This window comes from Octopus sinensis, linkage group LG16, assembly GCF_006345805.1.
Source record: "Octopus sinensis linkage group LG16, ASM634580v1, whole genome shotgun sequence".
In the NCBI taxonomy this organism is placed as follows: domain Eukaryota; kingdom Metazoa; phylum Mollusca; class Cephalopoda; order Octopoda; family Octopodidae; genus Octopus; species Octopus sinensis.
In genome coordinates this window covers 23,501,451-23,527,560 of record NC_043012.1, presented here as the reverse complement: position 1 = coordinate 23,527,560, position 26,110 = coordinate 23,501,451, and the positions used below count along the sequence as shown (strand labels likewise).

At 34.2% G+C, this 26,110-nt stretch overlaps 1 protein-coding gene and 1 long non-coding RNA gene across 2 annotated transcripts in view; one reads left to right on the top strand and one right to left on the bottom strand.

Annotated features, from left to right (window-relative positions):
- LOC118766635 overlaps positions 1–26,110 on the top strand; it is a 728,994-nt gene that overhangs the window by 609,645 nt on the left and 93,239 nt on the right. The gene's annotated exons all lie outside the window — the stretch shown is intronic.
- Positions 6,796–26,110, bottom strand: part of LOC118766534 — a 21,633-nt gene continuing 2,318 nt past the window's right edge. The window contains exons 2-3 of the long non-coding RNA XR_005002469.1: positions 24,222–24,226; positions 6,796–6,806 (exon numbers count right to left, since the gene is read on the bottom strand). This is a non-coding gene — a long non-coding RNA (uncharacterized LOC118766534). The remainder of the gene's footprint in view (positions 6,807–24,221; positions 24,227–26,110) is intronic.

The following is a 26,110-nucleotide window of genomic DNA, read 5'->3' as shown; positions in this document are numbered from 1 at the left end:
GTTCTCTTATATTCTTATTGCATCTAAATGTTACAATAGGTGGCTGAGGGAATATTTGTTTGCAATGATGATATTTTTCTGCAATATGCTGGTAACTTTCATGCGGCACTTTTGAAATGCCAGCTAAATTTTGGTACCAGTTAATTACTAAAGGAATTCCATCACAAATTTTACTTTGGTTGCTAGAATTATGCATGGAAGTTTGACTTTCCTTGCTAATTTTAGCTATGTCATTTTCAATTTCCTTTAATCATGATTCACTGTAACCAAGAATGGTGTACAAAAGCATTTGCATGTTTCCAGTAATCCCCTATATCATTACAAATCCATTTTATCCCCAAAATTGTAATTTTTGATTTGACCAAAATGATGTGAATAATCAGCACGGTGGTGAAGGTAACTGTGGGCTGACATATTCTTGCAAAATAACTCTGCCACTATTCTACCTCAAGAAAACTTAGCAGGAAAGGAAAGAAAGAAGGATGATTTAACGTTTCGAGCGGAGCTATTCATCAGAAACATAGGAAAAGGAAAGGTCCAAGGAAGGGAAGACGGAGAAAGAAAACCGCCAACGATATACATGTGTTGACATATTGATATATATATATATATATATATGTATATATGCATATATTGGACATATAATGCACCGCAACTCATTGCTCATCAACATCCTTACAGGAAGTGTGAAGGGAGCATGAGGCCATCAAGGACATTTTTAGACTGACAAAATCAATGAATGGAGTGGAAACAAGAGCCTGTGTTAATTGTATGCATGTAGCACAAAAGAAAGGGAACTAGAGTCTTGACCAGCCAATGCCTGGACACAGGGTGACTATGATGATCAATAACTAAGTGAAAAGAAATAATTCCAAATGGAAAACCGAAGCAGAATTGGTAGTTTGGTATGCTGAGATTTGGCAGTATAACATTTATCACAATTATTTCTTATATAATTACTTTTTTTTTGTTTAGTTTTATCATTATTATTATTATTATTATTATTATTATTATTATTTTAGAAGAGAGGATGTTTTAGGTTTAAACCATTCTTTTTTTTTTTTTTTTTGTATTTTTTTGTTATGAAATATATTTTCATCTGATTTCTTGTTTTACTAGCAAAACTTATTTTAATTAAATATTAGCCCAAATGCAGTTTCAATGATCTTATCTGTAAATTCTCAAAATTTAATGCTTTTTATTTCTCAATGGTGGTAGATTCCACTAAAAACAGGCAGTCAAAAAAATATTGTTTAGCAAGATCAATAACGTATCTGCTAATCCAAATCTATGTACTAAAATTGATACTATAAATTTCATTCTATACACTCTTTTAGAATTGTTATTGCTTTTAAGATAAACATTGCTTGTTATTGTTTAGTTAAAATTTTGTTTATGTCGCACATTAAAGATTAATTCTTGTACTTTAAACTGGTACACTGAGTTTCACAAAAAAAAAACATAATAAAAATTTGTGATCTGTATACAGAAATTGTGTATATGTTGAAAGCCTTCTAAACTGTGGCATTCATCTAGAGAAAGTATCCCTTATAGACACAGTGTTAAAAACATGGGACGATATCAACGTCAGACAAAGGTGACCCAGCATTGGTGATGGAATTGCTAGATCCAAATTTCTACCTCGTTAACTTCATCAGCAGCAAATATGCTCAGCTGTTGGCTGTTGTAGTTGAACAATTATTGGATGGTCTTAGATGTCACATTTAGCCAGCAAGCTGAACAAAACTTTATTATTAGTGATGCAAGCAATATGAGTTTAGAATGAGTAATCTGTTATTAGAAGTAGCGCTTTTCAATCTTGACTCAAGGACAGCAGTGTTAGGGGAGGAAGATAATTTGTTTCCATCAATCCCAGTGCTCAACTGGGACTTATTTTATTGACACCTGGAAGGACGACAGGCAAAGTCAACATTGGTGGATTAGACATGCGGCATAAAGAGCTTGAAGAAATGCTACTAAACATTTTGTCCAATGCACTGACAACAGCAACAATCCTGAAAGGATGAAGTTAAACCTCAGCAGGACTTGAAATCAGAATGTAAAGACAGACAAAATGCCACTAAACATTTTGATCTGCCAGCTCGCTGCCTTAAAGAAAAAAATTTTTTAATTATAATAATAATAATAATAATAATAATAATAATGATAATAATGATAATAATAATGATAATAATAATAAATAATACTTCCTTTATTGGCCACCAGGACCAAACACAAAACAAAGCATGATACACAGATGAGGGATTGTGGGGTTAAATGTGTAAAAAAGCAAAAAAAACCACAACAATTAACAAGGAGATGAAGCCAACAATATACTTCCCCAATAGGGGAGAGTTCCACCGAGAGGTGACCTAAGACAGCTCGCACACTTTGGACCCCCTAACACCAAAGACACCTCAGGTAGGTACCTGCTTCCTCCTCATTCCATCCAACCTACAGGCGCACACTTAGAGTAGGTCGAATCACATGGGCTATTCAAAGACTCAAACATACACACACTCAACGAAGCTTCCACATAGTTTCCATCTATCAAATCCACTCACAAGGCAATGGTCAGCATAAGGCTATAGAAGGCTGTAGACACTTGTCCAAAGTGATACATGATGGGGTTGAACTCAAGACCATGCGGTTGCAAAACAAGCTTCTTCAGCGCACAGCCATGCCTGTGCCTTTGTAATTATATTTGTAATTATATTTTTCACAATAAAGTTTTATGATTAAAATTTTCTAACACATTGGCAAAAACATAATATTGAACCATAAAAAATACTTTGTGTTCATCTTCTTAATTTTGCTTTCCCAAATCTAAACATCATTGACTGGTGTAGCCAAAATCTGACTGAAAATGTTAAATTTCTCTCGTAAACATGAGTAGGTTGTGTCTTTTCTCAATCATTTCTCTTCCCTATTTGTCTATTGAGTTGGGCAAAGTGCCTATGAAAAGCCAGTGGAAACTTGCAGAAGGATGATTCACTAATGTCGATGTACCTTTGACCCAGCTTTGATTTATCAAAAACAATCGCTTCATCTCTTATGGAATCATTGCTTTTGTAATGTTTTAAAAAAACTTCTTTCTTTCATTTATAATTTGTAGACGAGGATATATAAGTGAGTAAAGATAATGTGTATTTGCAATATGTGTGTGTGTGTGTGTGTGTATTACTGTACTTGTTCACACAAGTTTGTTAGCGTACACAGGTGATAGCTTATGTAAATCATACTCAGTTATACGAGGTATATAGATATATGTGTGTGTGTATTTATGTATGTGTATATGTATATATAGTATGTATATATATGTGTGTGTGGGTATATATACATGTAAATATGTATGTATATATATATGTATGTATGTGTATGTATATATATATATATATATATATATATATATATATATGTATATGTGTGTGTGAGTGTGTGTGTGGATGCATGGGTTGTGTGTACATGTATTCAGAGAGAGAGAGAGAGAGAGAACGTATGTGCATGCATGCCATTTCCCTGAACTGAAATCCTCTTTTGCAGCTTCAGTGTCATGCTACAGCAACTGTCAGGCAACAACCCTATATGTATGTATGGTTACTGTGATGTGTATGTGTGTATATATATACATATATATATATATACTTTTGTGTGTGCGTGTGTGTGTATATGAATGTATGCACCTGTAATCAATATATTTTACAGGTTAATCATTCTCTTACTAACCTAATTAAACTGTATTGAGTTCTTTGTGTACTTTTCTTGTTATCACTTATTGATAAACATTACAGAGTATCCAGTGTCGGTACGGGCAGGTGTCTGTATATTTATATATATACATATTCACTGATATATACACACACGCACACACACACTTGTATATTTTATGCATATTTTAGAATTTAGATTTGTGTACACTCAAAATTATTTATTCATTTGTAAATAATCATGTGACAAAAAGTTCATGTGCTATGTCTATGTTCATGTATTTGGGATAGTACTCAGCTATCTATCTATCTATCTATCTATCTCACACACATATACATACTTACACAATATACCCATACACAGACTCACACATACACTTATACATTCACATGTACATTAAAAAAATAGTGCTATATCTCCTTAGACATGTATAATTAAGTAAAGTTTTACAGACGTTTGGAAAGTGTTGAATGTGTTACCATATATTTTTGTTTATTTATTTATTTCTCTGCTTATTTTGCGTTGGTGTAACATTTTATGTAAACAAAAAGAAAGCTACAGAGAAATAATGGTGGAAATATAAAATTTCAACTTAAAAACTAGTTGTTGTTAAGCCAAGTCAAGTTTGATTGAAAAAAAAACATCTATGATCATAGACAATCCAGTTGTGACCATCCCAAAACAATACTAGGTCTAGACAACGCTGTGTGGTAAAGAACCTAGCTTTGCTTATCGATGGTTTCAGGTTCAGATCTGCTGCATGGCAGCTTGAGCTGCCTTCTACTATAGCCTCAAGTTGGCCAATGCCTTGTCAGTGACTTTAGTTGATGGAAACTGTGTGGAAGCCTGCTGAGTGTATGTGTTTGCTTATTCACCCCTATTCTTGAGAATCTATGTTAGTTTGTTTACCTCCCTGTAAACAGAAGAAACTGACAAAATCAGTACCAAATTTTATAAAAAATTAAAAATTCTGATTAACTTCATTAAACTTGATTAAACACATCAAGTGGTGCCCCAGCATGGTCACAGTCCAATGACTGAAACAAGTAAAAGGTGAATGCCTAAAAGGTATGTGAAGAAAGGCGGTGAGCTGGCAGAAACGTTAGCACGCCGGGCGAAATGCGTAGCCGTATTTCGTCAGCCGTTACGTTCTGAGTTCAAATTCCGCCGAGGTCAACTTTGCCTTTCATCCTTTCGGGGTCGATAAATTAAGTACCAGTTACGCACTGGGGTCAATGTAATCGATTTAATCCGTTTGTCTGTCCTTGTTTGTCCTCTCTATGTTTAGCCCCTTGTGGGTAGTAAAGAAATAGGTATGTGAAGAAAGTTACATTATCTGAGATGGTTGATTGTGACTTGAGGGAGATTTGGCTGCTATTTCTTGCAATTCAAGGGACAACCCAGAGGCCCCATCATTCCATTATGCAAAATCAGTCCATATATATATATATATATATATATATATATATATTAAGCAAGCTGAAGGAATATTGTTGCTTTCCATGAATATCTTGTTAAAACCTTGTATAAAAATAATTAAAAACATTCTTTCAAACACTTGATTAGTTATATATTCAATTTATTGTTATGGTATTCTCATGCCAAGTGGGAAATAGTTTATGTGTCATTTAGTCAGTGCTGGGTGTCTATGATAAATCTTTGTACTCATAAAACTCTTTTCATTTTCTCCTAATATATATTTTTGCAAAAAAAAAAAAAAACCCCAAAAATCCCAGCAGAAACACAGAAAAATTCTAAGTTGATATGGTTGTTATTTTAAGTTAATTTCGCTGACTTAGTTATTGGTCAAGCTTGTAGAGTATTTGCATAAGTAAATAACCCTTGTTACTCTCAAAGATGGCTTTACAGATTTCTTGTACAAATTCATATACTCTGCTCAAACAGTGTATTAAACATGTGAAGATCTGTGCACACAAATGCAATAAGCTATGCAGATAACACTGACACAATGTTTCGACAAAGAGAAAGCCGGGCAGATAAAGCCTTGCATATATGAATACGCTTTCGGAATATGCTACACAGTGGAGCCTAAACATACAATGAACGAAACTGATGAAAGCTTCAACTGCACACTATAGGCTATACAAACAAAGTCCTATGCATACATGCAAAAACCACACAATGAATTGTGTATTCTCTGTATATAGAGTCAGATTTTCAGACAGTGTTACCAAATGAAAGGACACACACACACACACACAAACACACACACACAATGGAGCTGCTCAAATAAAGTCACAATAAGAAATGCATACAAACGCTCACACATTTCAACATAGCCAGACCTTAAAACCTTATAAATCTATGTAGATAATAAAACAAAGAACATGGGTGCATGCTGATAAATAGTCCACATTGAGTTCAGTGTATTATAGAGAGAGAGAGAGAAATAAAAGAATGTGTGTGTGTGTAGTGGTGGATGTACAAAGAGAGCTGTACAAACAATCGTAAACCCACCCATATTCAGATACATGGTGGAAATGATTCTGATGCACACACACACATCAATCTGTACAGATGTAGCCTTACTCTCTCCCACTTTCTCTCTATATCTTTTGCTTGCTCTCCCTCCCTCCCCTTTCTCTCTCTCTTTCTCTCTCAATCAAAACACACAAGTGAAGATAGATAAAATATACAAGCATGCTTCCATACACAGTAAGTCCATAAAGATAAAGCTATACTCTTATCCAAAATGCTGCTATCAGATTCTCTTCTTATTTCTTTTACACTAATATGAAAGGTTATCTCTGTTATAATGTCTTGTCTGACCTTTAACCTTCGAGCATCCTGAGAGATAAGACTAAATTCTAGGAATATCTGCACAACTTGACTACTGTTGATAAAATACCATTGTTGGTAGTAGTGGATGAGTCCTCCAGTTCTCTTGCTTAGATTGGTGTAATGTTATTATATAACGATTTACGGTGATTGCTTCATTTCAGACCAGCAGTTTGAGATAGAGCAGTGTTTTAATGAATGGCTTAGAAAATTCAATTATGCATTTAGTGATAATATTATTTCATAGCTGATAGCTACAGCTAATACCCATGTCTTTGTTTATAATGATAGTATTTATACTGATATCATTCCAGCACAAAGTAGTGCCTACTGTGTGATACTGGTGCTTTTTGTTTATAGAGAAAATATTTGTATTAATATCATTCTTCCATCACTGCTATGTATAATAGTAAGTGGATGCTGTTAGTATTTTTGTACTTGTTTTGATTGAGCACACTTATATAAATATCTGCTCATTCTTGTGAGTTACTTAGCATGATACCGTTTAAACTAATACGTAAACGTACATATATATATATTTTAGTTATTCTGCTAGAACTATCATTACACACTGGTATTTATAGGGTAACATTTTTTAACAAAGTGGATATAATGATAATAGTTTTCGTTTTCTTTTTTTTTTGTAATTTCTGTAAAACTGTTTGTCTTAGCTGTTTTGATGCCAATCTGCCTGAAACTGCTGTTGGTGCAATGATATAAACTTCATGTTTTGAAATGATCCAAACTAAAAAATCCTTCCCTTAAATCTTCAGGTTTCTTTTCCAAACACCATCTTAATCCTAACAAGGTTATTCTTATTAACTTGTAATTTTTGCTAAAATTTATGGAGACAAAAGCAGTGTATTTCAATAGAAATTGTAAAATGTGCTAAATTTCAAGAAAATTTCTTGCATTCCCACCATACTTAAAACATAAGAATAGAAAGAAGGGCACTAAATATCAATAAGAAAATTAGATTAATTAAATCAATTATGCCTTTTACCCCCAAAATTACTCTTTTGCCTTGTTAAGAAATATACATGCTCTTGTACAAGAAATCTGCAAAGCCATCTTTGAGAATGACAAGGGTTATTTACTTATGCAAATACCTTACAAATATGACTAGCAACTACTAAGAGGAGAAAGGGCAACACACAGAATCCTTAAACCTGTTTCGGTTCCACCCTACTTCCCGTATCTGATTGTAAGGAAGAAAAGAAGTTATCCTTTGATGCTCAAACTAAACAAACTCAATTGGAAGACTTGCAATCAAGTATAACTTCAATAAAAGTACCATCCTGGGACTCGGTGATAATGTTAAACTGGATGACAAATTATGTCTGAGATCATAGCATCATATTCCTTGCAATTCTATAACCAATATTTGAAACCATCATTTTTTTGTCTTTAGTCATATTATTTCTGTTGTGTTGTTCATTATTATGTCTGCCATGGTAGTATGCTTGTATTTTAGTTTTCATCTGATGTACATTAACTACAGCCATTTTTCTCATATTTCTACCAGAATCAGTCATATCTATATCACTTCTACATCATCTATCTTGTATAGAAAGACTAGTTATAATGGTACAAGCAAAAGAAAAAATATCGCATAGAAATTCTGATGAAATTGCGTTTATAATGATTGTTGATCACTGATAAAGTTAGTTTTTAGTGACTAATCACTAAAGTGTGTTAATCTCACTAAATGTCAAATTTCAGCACTACATCTATAGAGAATCACTATTTTTTTGGTTAATGGAGAGTGTCTACAATAATGTTCATTTATTTCTGTATTCATTTTCATTTTATATTTAATTGTTCAGAGTTATTGTCATCCAGACTGTTTACATGGATTTGTTTATCATCCATCAATGTTAAAGCATTGTTTTTTTTGTTTTGTTTTTTGTTTCTCTAGTGTATATGTTTTCAAATGCACTTATGTGTGTGTGTGTGTGTGTGTGTGTGTGTGAACATGCATTGCTTGTATGTACATAAGAGTAAGAAGGGAAAATTTAATTATATAAATATTCAGCACAATCTAGTTTTGAAAGCTTTCAGCTAGACAAATCTGTAATCTAGCTTTGTGCCACTGCAGTAACTACTACTACTACTACTACTACTACTACTACTACTACTACTACTACTACTACAACTACTACTACTATCATAATTATTACTGTAATGGCTGTTGTATTTTAAGATTTTTTTTAATGGCTTACAATGATATCCTTACCCGAGGGTATGCTGCACAGTTTACCAATAAGATAGCAGCATCCACCAAAATAACTGAGAGGGAGGAGGGGGGGTGTGGAATAGAGGGAGTTGGAGTTGGGTCAATCTCGCATAACTACTGAAATTTTAATTTCTTTCTGCCATTTAGTGTCAAATTTTAAGAGGAGATACAATGTTTTTATGGCAGCTGTATCTAGTTATTAACTCGGAATTTAGTACCCATCATATGATTTCTAAGTGATTGTAGATTTCAGTTAGAGCATCATTAAATTTTATTAAAGATGAAAATACACAAAAACAACAAAAAAAAAACAAAATAAGAAACAAAAATGAAGATGGAAAAAGAAAACCATATGAAAATAAAGAAAAGAAACAAAAAAAAAAAGAGTCTATAGATTTGCAGTGCTATATTGTTGTTAATTAATGGTTGTTGGGGAATTGTTATTGTGATAGTATATAATGAAATTGTCATTGGAGTTGGATATAGTGAAATTGGTATTACTCGGCTGCTGTCTACTGAATCTTCACTGATTTAATTGCATGTAGTTTTGAAATTATTATTTTGCTGCTTACATTTTCTCGGTGTTTATCAATGTAGATGTCTCTGTATAGACATTAGAAAATGTTTTGTATATGGTGGTTAGTTACAAAAAGATTTTTGTTATTAATGTTGCATTATGTATGTTATAACCTTTATATATTTATATGTGTAACACATTTTAATATATTTGTAATTCATAATTCGACATCTTATCTGACATATAATGTAGAATTGTTACATTTCAAAAGATAGATAGATTTACAAACATATTCCTGGTGAATGGAATATTTTTAATATAACATAATGTCTCTCCTGTTGTACACCAGTTTTTACCATTTATTTGATGTATTTCTTTGTAATTTTAACAATTGTAATCACAATGTAATCTAATATTTCTTCATGTCTGAGTGTGTGTGTGTGTGTGTGTGTGTGTGTGTGTGTGCATGTAATTTACTCGGTTTATCACAGAGATTAAGTCTATCTCATTGTTACTTTTGCAACACAGATGAACCAATCTGTGCAAACATTGTGTCTAAGTCAACTTACATTCTGTTACGCTTCACTTGGTTCCTTATTCTCTGTCCAAATGTTTGTATTTTTCTTTTTTCCTTCTTTTTTTTTCTATTCAGATTTTAGTCTTTTAGACAGAAACTATTGCTTCTTCTGTGACATTCCAACTCTATTTGCCGTTCTTTTAATGAGGTCAGTAAAATGATCAGCCTTCTGATGGCTTCCAGGATCTTCTAGCTTTCCATGTGATAAGCTGTCTTTTCTGATAAATCTTATCTCTTAGAACCAGCATCTCCTTCCCCGCTTCCATGTTTTGACTGCTATCTAAGAAGACTTGCTGCTTTTGTATTGAGAGAGTAAGACCTTCCTTCCATACATACAGTGCCAGTTCTGAGGAATTCTCAGACTGCTAACTACTTTTCTGCAGAATTATATGCCATGATTCCGAACGCATTGCATTTTCTACTTGAAATGTTTGCATGATAAAAGGAAAGATAACAACTCCTGATATGCATGAGAAAAGTATGGCAGCCGGAAAAGGTTGGTGTGATTAACAAGTAGATGAAAGAATGAAAAGAGAGTCAGACGTTGGAAAGTGAGTAAAAAATAAATAAAAAATGTAAACAAAAGCGGCAAGGTAAAAATAATGAAGACGCGGGCATTCAAGATAAAAATGCTGAAATCATGGCTAAACAAATAAGAGTTGTATGATGTTTTTTAGGTATTTTGAACCAGACATGTCCTGTATGATTTGTTAATATTTTGTTGACTGCTAAACAACCGTAACCTACCTCAAGTGACACCAAATAACCTTTGTAGCGGAATGGCCTTTTTCACCTTGGCCCTCTTCTTCGTTATTAGCCTCCTACATTGTCTATTAGAATATGCCAATTAGCTGCAAGAAGAATAAATATTACAGATGAGAAGATAGCTGCATGTTAATTTGGAAACGTAGAACAATTTGTATTTCCAAATTGATCCTACTTTTGGTAACGTTGTATCTCTGTACACAAACTAATAAAAAGAGAAAATGTTAGATGGTGGCGGTGGCAGTGGTGGTGGTGGAGATATATCCAGCAGTCTTAATCAATGGTTTGCACAGACGCATTCTACATTTATTATTTTCGGTTCCTAACTATCCAACTATGTAGAAAATCCTCTCTACTATCTTTTTTTTCAACATTTCCATACACTAACTGTTCTATTTTTTTAGCCACTTCCCTTTATATTTTTCTCATTACCATATTTCCCTTATTCTATGTTGTCTTCATCATCATCATCATCTTTTTTTTTTTCTCTTTTCCTTGTTTTGCAATATATATTTTGTTCTATAGTAATTTCCTGCAATTTAATTCTTCTGGGATTTTTTCTTTATTTTTTTTTTTTTCCTTTTTTTTCTCTGTATCAACAACATCTCACTTTAAATAACATTTTTGTCTTTTTCGTTAGTTTGTTTTGGTTTGTATTATATTCTAACTTTATCTCTTTAACATTGCACATATATATGTTTAGTGTGTATATGTGTGGAGTAAATATCAGAAGACAAACTGGCAAGGGAGATATTAAATAAAGATAAGCTTTGTTGATCCATTTAAATTGATAACAATCACAATAAAGGGGAATAATTATAATTATGTTTTACACTCAGTCAGCATGGAAATCACTGTTTCAAGTAATTTTGTTCAACATGAATCCTGATTCATAAAATAAAGTATACACCAGTCTCTGCCACTAAATTATTAAGGTCTAAACTGTATCTATATTATTTAGTTCCTGCTTGTGATTGCCATTTATTCACTGTATACAAGAAATTGGTCTATGCAAATTGTTTGAACTCTTCAATTTTTCTACTTTTACATTTTGATATACATTCGATTGATTTTAAAAAATCTTTCTCTAGAACAAAGTTCAATTATGTATTGACCACAAGGTCACGAAATCAATTCTGACTACTATTTTGCTTTATTAATATATATTTTTTTTATTCATTGCAAGACACATTACACAAGCAGTTTAAAGCTTATTCAGGTCATAGCTGATACTGTTCTTATTGTGTAAATGGAAAGAACCTCCCGTTGTGAGACACCTGTTGCAAAAATCCATCTACATATATCCTATTTTGAAAATGAAAGAAAATGTTATTCTTAAGAAAATTTCAATCTGACTCCTGTAATAACTGAATTTGATATTCCCCGTAAATATATTCTAGGAGTCACATTGAAGGGTCTCTGGAGAAATATTCCCTGATGGTACATAACTCTGAAATCAGGAAGTCTCACCAGGTTGAGTTGCTGCTTCTCCATTTTAGAAAGATCTCAGCTTCAGTGCCACAGACATATGGTTTACAATATCACAGGAAAAGATCAGAAGATGAACTCTTGAAGCTGAACCAACCAGCAGGAGACATGAGAGTAGTCCACACACCAGATGGTTGGCTAATATTCATCAGCTCAGTTAGTCAAACACGACTATCCAACAGGAAAATGTAATGATGGTTGCTTCTGGAGATACCTGAGGATTCTACCCCAACAGCTCTCCCAAGAATAGTGGATAGTAAAGATGGATGGATGGATAGATGGAAATAAGTTGATATACTGAAATTCAATCAATCAACGTTATAAAATGTTTGGCAATAAGAAGTGCGTCCAGATATCAAAAGCATGCCAAAAACAAAAATGGAATAGCTGAGACATAGCCTCTGCAAGTCTTAGCAAAGGTGCCTCATCTCAAAGAATGGTAAAACATCATGGAAACCGATGCAGGGCAGTAGTCTCTGTAGACATGTAATAGTGTTACAGACACTGTATGCCCAATTCATGTTGTGAAGAGGTTAGTTACAGGAAGGGCACCTGGATATTAAAAAAAAGGGGATAACAGAAAAGTGACAGAAAGAGGAGACAGATTGTGCAAATGGTAATGAAAGCAAGCCATCTAGGAATGACCACTGATGTGGAATAAATGAGGAATCTCTGCTCTTGTAGCAAATGATCTTCTTAGTGTCCCTGGCACATTAAAACCCAGTTAAGCCAGACATAAACATTACTATCAGCTGAAGGTTTTATCTGTTGCTGTAGTTACAAGCTAAAATAGGAATATGACTGATTGCAGAACGCTGCGAGAGTTCTGTCTGACCAGAAATAGAATGGGTAGGAACCCTCATCTATTGCATGATGATTTACAACAATCACACAATGCCAAGGCAAGGAATCAATAACACACACACACAAACACACACTCACGCACATATCTCTATTGTGTTTGCTTATGCTACAGTGACCCCCAAGCCTTCTTTGATATATAATCATTTAAAAAAAAAACCCACAAAGTATCTAAAATAATATCTGTAAGCAGAAATCAAAAGCTAGTTGGGAACTCAGCTTGGCAAGTTCATTTTTGTTTTTCTTTACTAAAACGCACAATACCTACAATGTATAGGAGAGAGGCATGGCTGTGTGGTAAGTAGTTTGCTTACCAACCACATGGTTCCAGATTCAGTCCCACTGCATGACACCTTGGGCAAGTGTCTTCTACTATAGCCTCAGGCTGACCAAAAGCCTTGCAAGTGGATTTGGTAGATGAAAACTGAAAGAAGCCCATTGTGTATATGTATATATATATATATAATATATATATATATATATGTGTGTGTGTGTGTGTGTGTATGTATGTATGTATGTATGTGTGTGTGTGTTTATGTGTATGTGTTTGTTCCCCCCCAACATTGCTTGATAACTAATGCTGGTGTGTTCACATCCTTGTGACTTAGTGGTTTGGCAAAAGAGACCAATATAATAAGTACTAGGTTTACAAAGAATAAGTCCTGAGGTCAATTTGCTCGACTAAAGGCAGTGCTCCAGCATGGCCACAGTAAAATGCCTGAACTAAGTAAAAGAGTAAAAGAGAATATATATATATATTTGCAGTTTGACAACCAATGATGGTATATTTGTGTCCTTGTCACTTAACAATTCAGAAAAAAGAGACTGATAGATTAAATACCAGACTTTCTGTTGAGTCTTGTGGAAACGGCATCCAACCAAAGTACAAATATATGGGAAATTACCACCTGTATCATCTCTTGTGAAAGGTAGAAGAGTCCAGTTTGCTGGACATTGTTGTAGAGCTGAAAACGAGGTAATTTCTACTCTTCTCCTCTGGAAGCCATCTGCTCGCAATACCAGAGGGTGCACACTCTCCTACCCTGATGTAATCTCCAGGGATACAGGCATCCAGCAACAAGACCTCCGTAATTCTATGATTGGCCGTGAAGTCTGGCGTAGCATGGTAAATTCTATTGTCTCGACCACAGTCGAACAATGATGATGATGAGAATCAAGATCAGTTTTTCCACTTGACCATTTGAGGGCAGTGCCCCAGTATGGCTGCAGTCTAATGACAAGTAAAACGAAGCCTAAATAAAAAAAAAAGATGTGTTCTTGTAACAGCTTTGGCTTTTCCCCTTGAGAGTGGCTAACCATTTTTCATTGACATAAAAGCATTTCAATCTATAAAGAAAGGAATAAATACAAAAACCCATGGTTGAGTTTGAAACCAGGACCAACAGGCAGAACTAAAATGACCAGCTACTCACTGATTCAAAGTCTCTATTCAATTTCTTACATATATATAATTAACTTCTATCAATAATGTTTTATTTATTTACTTATTATTTTATGTTTTTATTATTGCGATTTTGTTTTATGTTTGGTATTTTTTTTTCCCTTTGCCTCACTCCCTATCTTTCTCTGTCTACCATATTACACATCACTTGCAACTGTTTGTGTGTATGATCTATTTGAGTATTTCGTCTATCTATTTATATATATGTATGTATGTATGCATTTGTGTGTGAAAGAGTGTGTGTATGCATATCGTCATCATCATCTATATATATATATATATATATATATATATGTGTGTATCTGTATATAGAAGTGTTTATGTGTACACCTATCTACATACATATATATATTTGTGTGTGTGTATGCATGCTTACATATATATTTGTATGTTTAATAGTGCATAAATAAGAGTGTAGGCAGAGCTGTTTGCTGTTTGCTGGAAATTAACTTAAAATGAAAGTCACAAGGCATTTTATTAATTATAAGACATTTTATATTTAGTGATGTGCTGAGAGAGAGAGAGAGAGAGAGAGAAAGAAAAAGTGGGGAAAAACAACAACAAAAATACAAAAAACCCACAAAAAGTCAAAAGCTATAAAAAGCAAAAAAAAAAAATATTAAGATAACTGATTTTTATTATCATCATCATTATTATTATTATTATTATTATTAATACTACCACTACAGAAGAAAGCTAAAGCTATTCAATTACCCAGCCATATAGTAACAGAATAATAATGAAATCAGTAACAGAGATAAAGAAAAAACAGTAACCGCCCCTACTAACTCACACTCTATCTTTTGTATACAAAAGACAGTGATATTTTTTTTTTAATTTTGTATGTTTTCTACCCCTTTCTATTATTATTTAGTACCATCCACTAGGACAACATATCTTTTTTATTATTATCGTTATCATTTTTTTTTTTTTTTATTATTTGTGAATGCTGTTGTTGATACCCAACCCTTTGCCAAACAATCCCCTCTACCAGTTCATATTTCTTGTCAATACATCAAATAACCTCCAATATGATTAACTAAGAAAATTGTCAGAAAATTGTGTCCCTTCAGATCCCTTGTGGCCTAGCGTACTACAGAAGAACCACTCACTAAGAGTCTGTAATAATAATAAGAAGAACTGAGGAGTTCAAGACGATGTTCTGATCCAATTTACTGAGTTACAAAAGAACTGAGAGGGAAACAAAAGATGATAAAGTATACATATATATATATATATACATATCTATCTATCTATCTATCTATATAAATATATATATATATATATATATATATATATATATATATATATATATGTATGTATATGTATATGTATAGCTGTACATATATATGTATGTATATATATATATGTATAAAGATACGTACTGGAATATACACAGTAGAATATACTGGATAGAGAGTGAGCAATTATAAGTGGATGTCAAAGAGATCGAGAGAGCGAAGTGCACAAGGTTAAATTGAGAGAAGATTGTATGAGAGGGGAAATGATAGAGAGGGTTTGCTTTATATATAAATATATATGTGTGTGTGTATGAAAGATAATATATGTCTATATGTATGTGTATATATATATATATGTATTATATATATATATATATATATATATATATATATATATATATATATATATATATTTACATGTGTGTATATTAAGATGTGTGTGTGTGTATAGATATATAAAGATACACGCATTTGTATATTCACAAAGAACACTATAATTGATACTGAATATTTCTCATAAATACCCATATAAGGTAATGAATATTCTTAAGGCAATTCATTTTGAAGTTGCTGTCATCATCATCGTCATCATCATCATCCCATTACAGTCAGTTTGGGCTCTGGAGATGTGTTTGCTGGATGGCACAATAAGAAATAGCTCAATACATCAGCACAGTCAAATGTAGAGCTGAGTCTCCTTCTTATAACAGTTTCTAGCATGTGACAACTGAGTCTTATTTTACCAGCTTGAAACTAAACTCAATTTTTGTAGTAGCTTTCCTTCTGGTATTGTTACATGAAATCCCCTCTAAATGGGAGCAGTTTTCTGTTGTACAACTTTTGTTCAGGTACATCTCTGTCTACCAATTTCACTGACTTGGACTCCTACTTGAGTTGCATAAAATACTGTCAAGCAAAGCTGTTGCAACTTAATCTGTCCTCAAAGGTCAGGCTTGACTGTGTGGTTAAGATGTTTGTTCTCCAAACTTCTTAACTTTGAAGTGTTGCAGGTTTCAGGTTCAATCCCACAGTGTGGGTACTTTGGTCAAGGGACTTCTACTATAGCCCCAAATCAACTGAATGTATTTAGTAGATGGAAACTGAATGAAGCCTATCATATAGATGTGTGTAAGTGTGTGTGTGTGTGTGTGTGTGTGTGCTTGTGTCTCCTTGATTTGGCATCAAGTTGTGAGTGAGTATCGATGTTTTACAAGAGATGTCATTCAGTTCCTGTATTCCACCAAAACATGTTTGATCATAGGAAAATGTTACCTTCCTTGGAAACAGGTGAGGATGGGCATCAGGAAGGACATCCAGGTGTACAAAAATCTGCCTGAATAAATTTCATGCAAACGTGAAAAAGTGGTTGTTAAAACTCTCTCTCTCTCTCTCTATCTATCTTTGTATTTATGTATGGTGTGGGTGAGGCACAGGTGTGGCTATGTATTAAGACAACTTTCCAACCAAATAGTTTCAGGTTCAGTCCTACTTCACAGCATTTTGTGTTTGTGTCCTCTGCCAGAATCCTGCAGCCATGTGAGTAGATTTGGTTGACAGGAATTCAACAAAGTTTTTCACAAGTTTTAGAGACACCAGCACTCCTCTAAAAATAAATATCCTTAAAATCCTTAAAAATGCTTTAGCCCGAAGGCTGCGGCCATGCTGGGGCAGAGAATTTTATTTTTTCTCCTAGAACCTCCTCTACTCTATACTACTCTACAAAATTTCAGATCCCTTGTGGCCTAGTATACATCAAAAGAACCACTCACAGTCTGTAAGAATAATAAGAATAACTGAGGAGTTCGAAACCATCTTCTGATCCAATTTACTACATCACCTTCACCTTACTACATGTTCTGATCTAATTTACTACATCACCTTACTACATGTTCCGATCCAATTTACTACATCACCTTACTACATGTTCCAATCCAATTTACTACATCGCCTTACATGTTCTGATCCAATTTACTACATCACCTTCACCTTACTACATGTTCTGATCCAATTTACTACAGCGCTTTACTACACGTTACAATCCAATTTACTACATCACTTTCCTACATGTTTTGATCCAATTTACTACATCACTTTCCTACATGTTCTGATCCAATTTACTACATCAAGTTACTACATGTTCTGAACCAGATTACTACATCTTCTGATCCAATTTACTACAACACCTTACTACATGTTCTGATCCAATTTACTACATCACCTTATTACATGTTCCGATCCAATTTACTACATCAACTTACTACATGTTCTGATTCAGTTTACTACATGTTCCAATCCAATTTACATCCCCTTACTACATGTTCTGATCCAGTGTACTTCATCACCTTACTACATATTCCAATTCAATTTACTACATCACCTTACTACATGTTCTGATCCAATTTGCTACATCACCTTACTACATGTTCCGATCCAATTTACTACATCACCTTACTACATGTCCCGATCCAATTTACTACATCACTTTACTACATGTTCCAATCCAATTTACTACATCACCTTACTACATGTTCCGATCCAATTTACTACATCACCTTAGTGTGTAACTTTGATCCCACAACAAAGAATGTCATGAAAAGGATACAAGTTTAAAAAGACTAATAAAAAAAAAACATTGCATTTGAATACTTTGAATAACAACAAACAGACTTGATGCAACTTGCCAGAAAATATTCCACCAAACTGTTGTCTCTTAACCATTTTTGTTCCTATATTTCTATTGAAAAACACAGGATTTGCTTCAATTAATTTTTAAAAGAACGAAGAATTTAGTTATGTAATTTTGTCACTATTAATCTGGTGTTATTAAATTTAGATGGAAAATTTTGATTTACATCATTGAAAGACAAGTCATTTGTATCATAAAACCAGGAGTGCTATCAGGCATATTGATATCAAATGGTTTAAAGGAGTTAGAAATGAAAGTGGCAGTATATATATATTTTAAGATACATTTTTGCTTTGGATATCCACAGCTGACATATATATATATATATATATATATATATATATATAATATATATATATATATATATATAGGTGCAGGAGTGGCTGTGTGGTATGTAGCTTGCTTATCAACTGTGGGCAAGTGTCTTCTATTATAGCCTCGGGCCGACCAAAGCCTTGTAAGTGGATTTGGTAGATGGGAACTGAAAGAAGCCCATCGTATATATATGTATATATATATGCGTGTGTAGGGAGGGTTTACGAAAAAAACAAAAGACAAACACAGGTGGTGTACAAAACAAACAAATGTATTAGTATAACGCCCAGGAATAGAAAAAGTCCTTTACGTTTCGAGCCTACACTCTTCTACAGAATGGGATATAGAAAAAACAAGAACAATTCTAGGGATGATGAGAATGAAGAGATGTCGTTCTGGAAAGAAAGATGAGAAGAAAAAAAAAACAGAAAGAAAGATGAAAAGGAACATAATTAGAGAAAGATACAGAGTAAGAAATAATGGTGGTGGGTTACATAGGTGGGGGGGGGGCGGAAATGAGCAGAGATAGAGAGAGGTAGAAAGTGAGAGAGACTTTGCAGTTGAGAAAGAAAGACTTTTCTAAGGTGCATTGCTAGAGAGAGAGAGAGAGAAAGATTTACCTGTGTTTCTTTTTTGTGTGTGTTTTTGGTAAGAAAAAAGAAAAACAACAAAGGAACCAAGCAGAATATGTTTCGAAAGCTCATTGTTTTCATTATTTTTCATATCAATCACTGTCATATCTTATTATAATGTAATTAGTTGTTTCCTGTTTTCTCTCTTTGCTTTTGTTCCTCCACTCATTGTTGCTTTAATGTTGGGTGTTGCCCTTAATTTTTTTTTCATATTGGTTGCTTTTGTCTTTATTAATCATTAAATTTTCTTTTAAATCTTCAATTTAAATACGGTAGTAGGGGTGTTGACTTTTTGTTAACTTTATTACGGTAATTGCTATGTCTCTTAAAAGCTTCTCTTTCTGCTGGCTGAGGTTGTAGTAATATCTTTCTAATTAGTTAGCCCAAAGAGTCAGTAATTAAAATGGACTCAAATATAAGCTACCATGCTGAGATTCATTAATTAAGCCGCAGTGATTATCTTCTCTTTATAATTCTCAATAATTTTACTGTCCGCAGTTTCATTGGCATTTTTGACTCTATTTATTTAATGCTTTCCTCAAAATCTTCCATTCTTAATATTTCTAATTTCAAGGTGGCGTATGTTTTGGATAGGACAGTTTTAAGTTAATGTTACCTTACAGTGGCTACATTGGATTGTATTGATGCTGTCGATGCAAGTGTGGCACTATGGTAGGAAGTTTGCCTCCCAACCACATGGTTCCTAGTTCAATCCCATTGCATGACATCGATGGCAAGTACCTTCTGCTATAGCCTCAGGTCAACCAAAATCATATGAGTAGATTTGGTAGACACAACTGAAAGAAGCCTGTCATATATCTGTGTGTGTGTGTGTTTGTCCCCCAACGCTGATTGACGACTGATATTGGTATGTTTATGTCCCTATAACTTAGTGGTTCAGCAAAAGAAACTGATAGAATAAGTACCAGGCTTAAAATATAAGTACTGAGCTCAATTCGTTCAGCTTAAAGGTGGTGCTGCAGCATGGCCGCATCCAAATGACTGAAACAAATAAAAGATAAAAGATAACAACAGAGGCATCAGAACTGAAACTAGTAACCTGAAAAGAAGTTAAGTTCCTTGTTTCGTTAAAGAAAATCTTCGTAAAAATGACGAGGCTCTTTTAGAAAGTATTAATTAATTATGTGTTGTCAGCAGTGAAGATAATGTTGATGTTTTTTATATTTTACTTGTTTCAGTCATTGGACTGCGACCATGCTGAGGCATTGCCTTGAGGGGTGTTTTAGTTGAATGAATCAACCGTGGTACCTGTTTGTGTTTTTAAAGTCTAGTATTTATACCACTGTCTCTTTTGCCAAACTGCTAAGTCGCAGGATATAAAAAAATTACATTGGTCATCCAGTAGTTGGGTGGGAGGGGGAGTGACAAACACACACACACACACACACACACACATTAAGGTTTGTTTTTATCTGAAGTTAAACTAAATGAAATTTTACATTCAGCTGAAGGATTATTAGGAAACTTGGTAGACAGAAACTGTGAGGAAGCCCTTTATATATATATATATATATATATATATATTATATGTGTGTGTGTGTGTGTGGGTATGTGTGTGGGTGTTTGTTCTCCCACCACTTGGCAACTGGTGTTGATTTGTTTGCATCCCTATAACTTAGCAGTTCAGCAAAAGATACCTATAAAACAATGAAGTAAATAATCAACTTAAAAAATGGGTACTGGTGTCAGTTTGTTCCACTAAAGCCCTCTAAGATGGTGCCTTAGCATGGCAGCAGTTCTGTAACAGAAACAAATGTACATAAGGTCACTAGCCACTACACATACTTTATTTTTTCTCCTTGTTTCTTTCCGTGTTCCTTTCTGTGGAAGAGCATAGGCTCAAAACATTAAAGACTTTTTCACTCCCCAAGCATAAGCTAATACATCTGTTTGTTGTCTACACCACCTGTCTTCGTCTTTTGTTTTTTTCTGAATTCTCCCTATATATATATATATATATATATATATATATATATATTCTTCCCATATATATATAATATATATATATATATGTGTGTATATGTGTGTATACATACATACACACACACACTGCATTTAGTTCAAGTATTTTATTCATTGTTACATTTTCATCCTTGCACTATGTTCTCACGTAGATATCCTCGACAACTAATGCCTATTAAAAATGATACTTATTGTCTGTCATATAAGTTACCTTTACAAAAGACTCGACTCCTCTGCATTCCAATTTGCTAATCAATAAAGTAATTAGTAATCCAATAATATTTTAACTTAACTTAGTGTTATGTGATTGTAACGGCATCAATGACTTGTGAGTCATTACAATCAGTGACATTCAAATAACTAACTGATGCCGTTCATCATTTACTATTATAGAATTTTAGCAACTATCTGTACTCTTTGTAGTTCTAACAAAATAAGTCCCCTTTAAATATCAACTAACAATACATTGTAAGCTTTTCACCTTGAGGAAACATTATTCAAAAGCAATGGACAATATTTTTGCCTTTGGCTTATAGATTGGTTCTGGAAGCTCAGTTATAGAACTTCCAGTTAAGTCAGTGATTGCCCTGAATACATCTGAGATAAATATTTGGTGTCCATTGGCATATGGCAGATATCAGGAAATCTAATTAAGGTAATAGTGAAATATATAAAATACAAAATTGATGCAGTTGTTAGTTTTCTTCCTTGAAACTCATCAACAAGTTTAGACAAAACTTCCGGTACAGATATCAACTTCTATAAAGATACATTTTTGGAATAGTGATGGCAAAAAGAAAGCTGTCTTGTAATATTTCCTATTGGTTTTATTCTATTATTGTGTTACTGTTTACTTGTTTCGCTCATTGGATTGCAGCCATGCTATGGCCCTGTCTTGAGGGTTTTTGTCAAACAATTCTACCCTAGTATTTATTTTTATTTTTGGTGGGTTTCAGCCCCAGTTCTTTTTTTTCTTTTTTCTCTTATTCTATTGTTCTCTTTCGATGAATCATTATGTTACAAGGCCATAAACAAACCAATCCTAGTTATCAAGCTGTGTGTGTGAGAGCCAGACAGGCACACACACACACACACACACACACACATACACATATATTTATATGTGTATACGTATCATCATCATCATCATCGTTTAATGTCCGTTTTCTATGCTAGCATGGGTTGGACGGTTCGATCAGAGTCTGGGAAGCCAGGTGGCTGCACCAGGCACCAGTCTGAACTGGCAGTGTTTCTACAGCTGGATGCCCTTCCTAACGCGAACCACTCCATGAGTGTAATATATATATATATATATATATATATATATACACGCACACACAAAAGTAGGGCACTCAACGCATTTATTGGGAGTTATATGTATAGATCAGAACAGTTAGATTCAGAATCCTTGGTACTCTGAGTTTCAAGCATGTGGCTAGTTTTCAGCCATTGAGGTTTGAATTCAGACCCCAATGGCTGAAGATTAGCCACATGCTTGAAACACAGAAGACCGAGGAGTATGACTCAAACTGTCTTGATACACACACACCACACACACACACACATATATATATACATATATATAATCATATATATGCATGTGTGTGCATAAAGATATTTCCTGAGATCCAAAGCCTGAATGAAATCACTTTATCCAGTGTGTTCATATACAATATATATATATAAAGGTATTGAATACTCGCCCACCCCACCCCACCACCACCACCAGCCACCACCACTAATCAGTTAATAATGTGAAGAGCATCATATCTAGTCATTATTTTCCCTTGTCTTTGCTTACTGTGTTACAAATGATGATTATCAACCAATTACAATGACTAATTTTGCAATTGTTTCTTGATTATTGGCGAGCTTTATATTACCCTATTCATTACTCCCATTAACACCAAAACATCTCTTTGCTGTCGTTGACACCCCCACCCCCACCCTAATGAATATGAAATCAGATTGTGCATTAGATTGTGTGTGTATGTGTGTGTGTGTGAATGCTCTTCCATGCAATCCCATTAACTTGGTAACTAAAGAGTTGCATGGTTCCAACTTGCAATGACCAGTGGAATGTGAAAGAAATGGAAAATGTGTGCAGTTAAGAAGTTTGCTTTGCAACTATGTGGTTCTGGGTTCCGTCCCATTGCTCTGTACCTTGAGCAAATGTCTTCTGCTATGGCTCCTGGCTCTCCAGTGGCTTTAAGTGAATGTGGTTGGCAGAAACTGTGTAGGCACCCATCATATATATATATATATATATGTGTGTCTCTGTGTTTATATTTTTGTGCATGTGTTTGTGCTACTGCCACCATTTGGCAACTGGTGTCGGTTTGTTTTCCTCCCTGTAACTTAGTGGTCCAATAAGCCACAGACTTGAAGAAAAACAAAATGTCCTGGGGCTGATTTATTCACCTAAATACCTCAAAGCAAGTGCTCCTGTATGGCCACAGTCCAGTGATTGAAACATGTAAAAAATAAAAGGTAAATAAGTGCCCTACATGAAAAAGGGTTATGGGTTGAGGACAGGATGAGCTTCTGACCATAAAAATAAATCTGCCTCAATAAACTTCATCTAACCCATACCAGGTTGGTAAAATGGATGTGAAAAGGAATGGAAGTATGAAAGAACAATTATAGATGTAGTTCAGAAGCTTGCTTCCCAGCCATGTCGTATTGGGTTCAGGTTCACTGCAGCTTGGGCATCCAAAGCTATGAGAGTAGATTTGGTAAATGGAAATTGAAAGAAGCCTTTGTGCGTGTGTGTGTGTGTGTGTATATGCTTGTGCGTTCCATTGTCTACACATCGTATGATGGTTGTCAATGAGCATCTGCATCATAGAAACTCAGTTGTTTGTTTCCTATCTCCCATGTAAAACCTGTCTTGTTATGGGGAAATATTACCTTGCTTATAAACAGTTGAGGGTTGGTGACAGGAAAAGCACCCAGCCTTAGAAAATCTGCATCTCTAAATTCCATCCAACCCATAGAACCATGAACAAGTGGACATGGAATAATGAGGATGGTGACATGCACACAACGTACACATATGCATACATTACTGCATATATGTATACAAAATGACATTGTATGTATTTCTCACTCACTTTCTTTTATCTATCTATACACACACATGCACATATATGCACTCACACACATACATATCGATATATGGTAATTTTTATGTTGTGTTTGTCTATGCAAAAAACACATTATTAAAACAGTGCAGAATGGAAGTTAAGTTGTGGATATCTTTATAACTTATTTTTCTAGCACTCTAATATTTTCCATGACAGGATCTTTTTATTACCAAATTTTGGTGAAACTTTTATTAAGAAGCTCTATAAACTGTGAAGGTCATTCATACTTTGTTGATTTAATTTCTTTTGTTTTTTTTTTGGGGGGGGGGTTGGCTTTGCTTTTAGCTTTTGTTTATGAAAAAAAAAACATCTAAATATAATAACTAAATAACATTATCTTTATTAGATCGCCAGAACTCCTTATAAAATTAAAATGCATTCCTTGTTTCTCGGTGACACCAGAAAGATTTCTGTATTTTAGGGTGCAGCAGCTGTGTAGTTATTGGTTGACTAGGAAGCCATGAAGCCATTCTACAGCTGTAAGGACAAAATAGTTTGTCAGGAATAATCTGGAACCGTAACAAATGAAATAAAATAACAAAAGAGAAAAAAATATTAGAATTGATTAATGCAGACAATATGCAATTTAAGAAACCTTATACGAGTTGAGCTATAGATTTACACCTGTAGGAAAAGGTAATAAACAAGGTATGTTTAACCAATGTTAGAAGGTCACTCTGTTGGAAGAGTGTTGTTAATGTAATATGGAAGCTCATGGATACACATTTTCCATTCTCCATTAATAACCTTATTCTTAACATTTGCACACATCTACACAGTCATGTACAGTTGTTTTGTGTATGTTTAAGTGTGTGTATATAATGCTGTTGTAGAGGAATTATTTACCCATATCTTTTGTTTGTTTCTCTGTCTTTGGATTGCAGCCATGCCGGAGCACCACTTTGAGTGATTTGATTGAGCAAATTGACCCCAACACTTTTTTTTGTAAAGTCTACTACTTATAACTGTTAAGTTGTAAACAAACCAATACCAATTGTCAAATGGTGGTAGGGACAAGCACAAACACACACACACTCACACACACACACTCACACACACACAAGCATACGCACATGCATTCATACATCACAGGCTTCCAGGTAGTTTCTTATTTCTTTACTGGCCACAAAGGGCTACACACAAAGGGGTCAAACAAGGACAGACAAACTGATTAAGTCAATTATATCGACTCCAGTGCGTAACTGGTACTTATTTAATCGACCCCCGTAAAGATGAAAGGCAAAGTCGACCTTGGCGGAATTTGAACTCAGAACGTAGCGGCAGACAAAATATCTATTTCTTTACTACCCACTAGGGGCTAAACACAGAGGGGACAAACAAGGACAGACAAACAGATTAAGTCGACTATATCGATCCCAGTGTGTAACTGGTAGTTATTTAATCGACCCCGAAAGGATGAAAGGCAAAGTCGACCTCGGTGGAATTTTAACTCAGAACGTAACGGCAGATGAAATACCACTAAGCATTTCGCCCGGCGTGCTAACGATTCTGCCAGCTCGCCGCCTTTCAGGTAGCTTCCAGGTAGTTTCTATCTATCAAATTCACTCACAAGGCATTGGTCAAACCAGGGCTATAATACATGATATTCGCCTAATATGACCTGTTGTGGGGTTCAACCCAAGACCACATGGTTACAAAACAAAGCATACTTTCTTACCACTCAGCCATGCCTG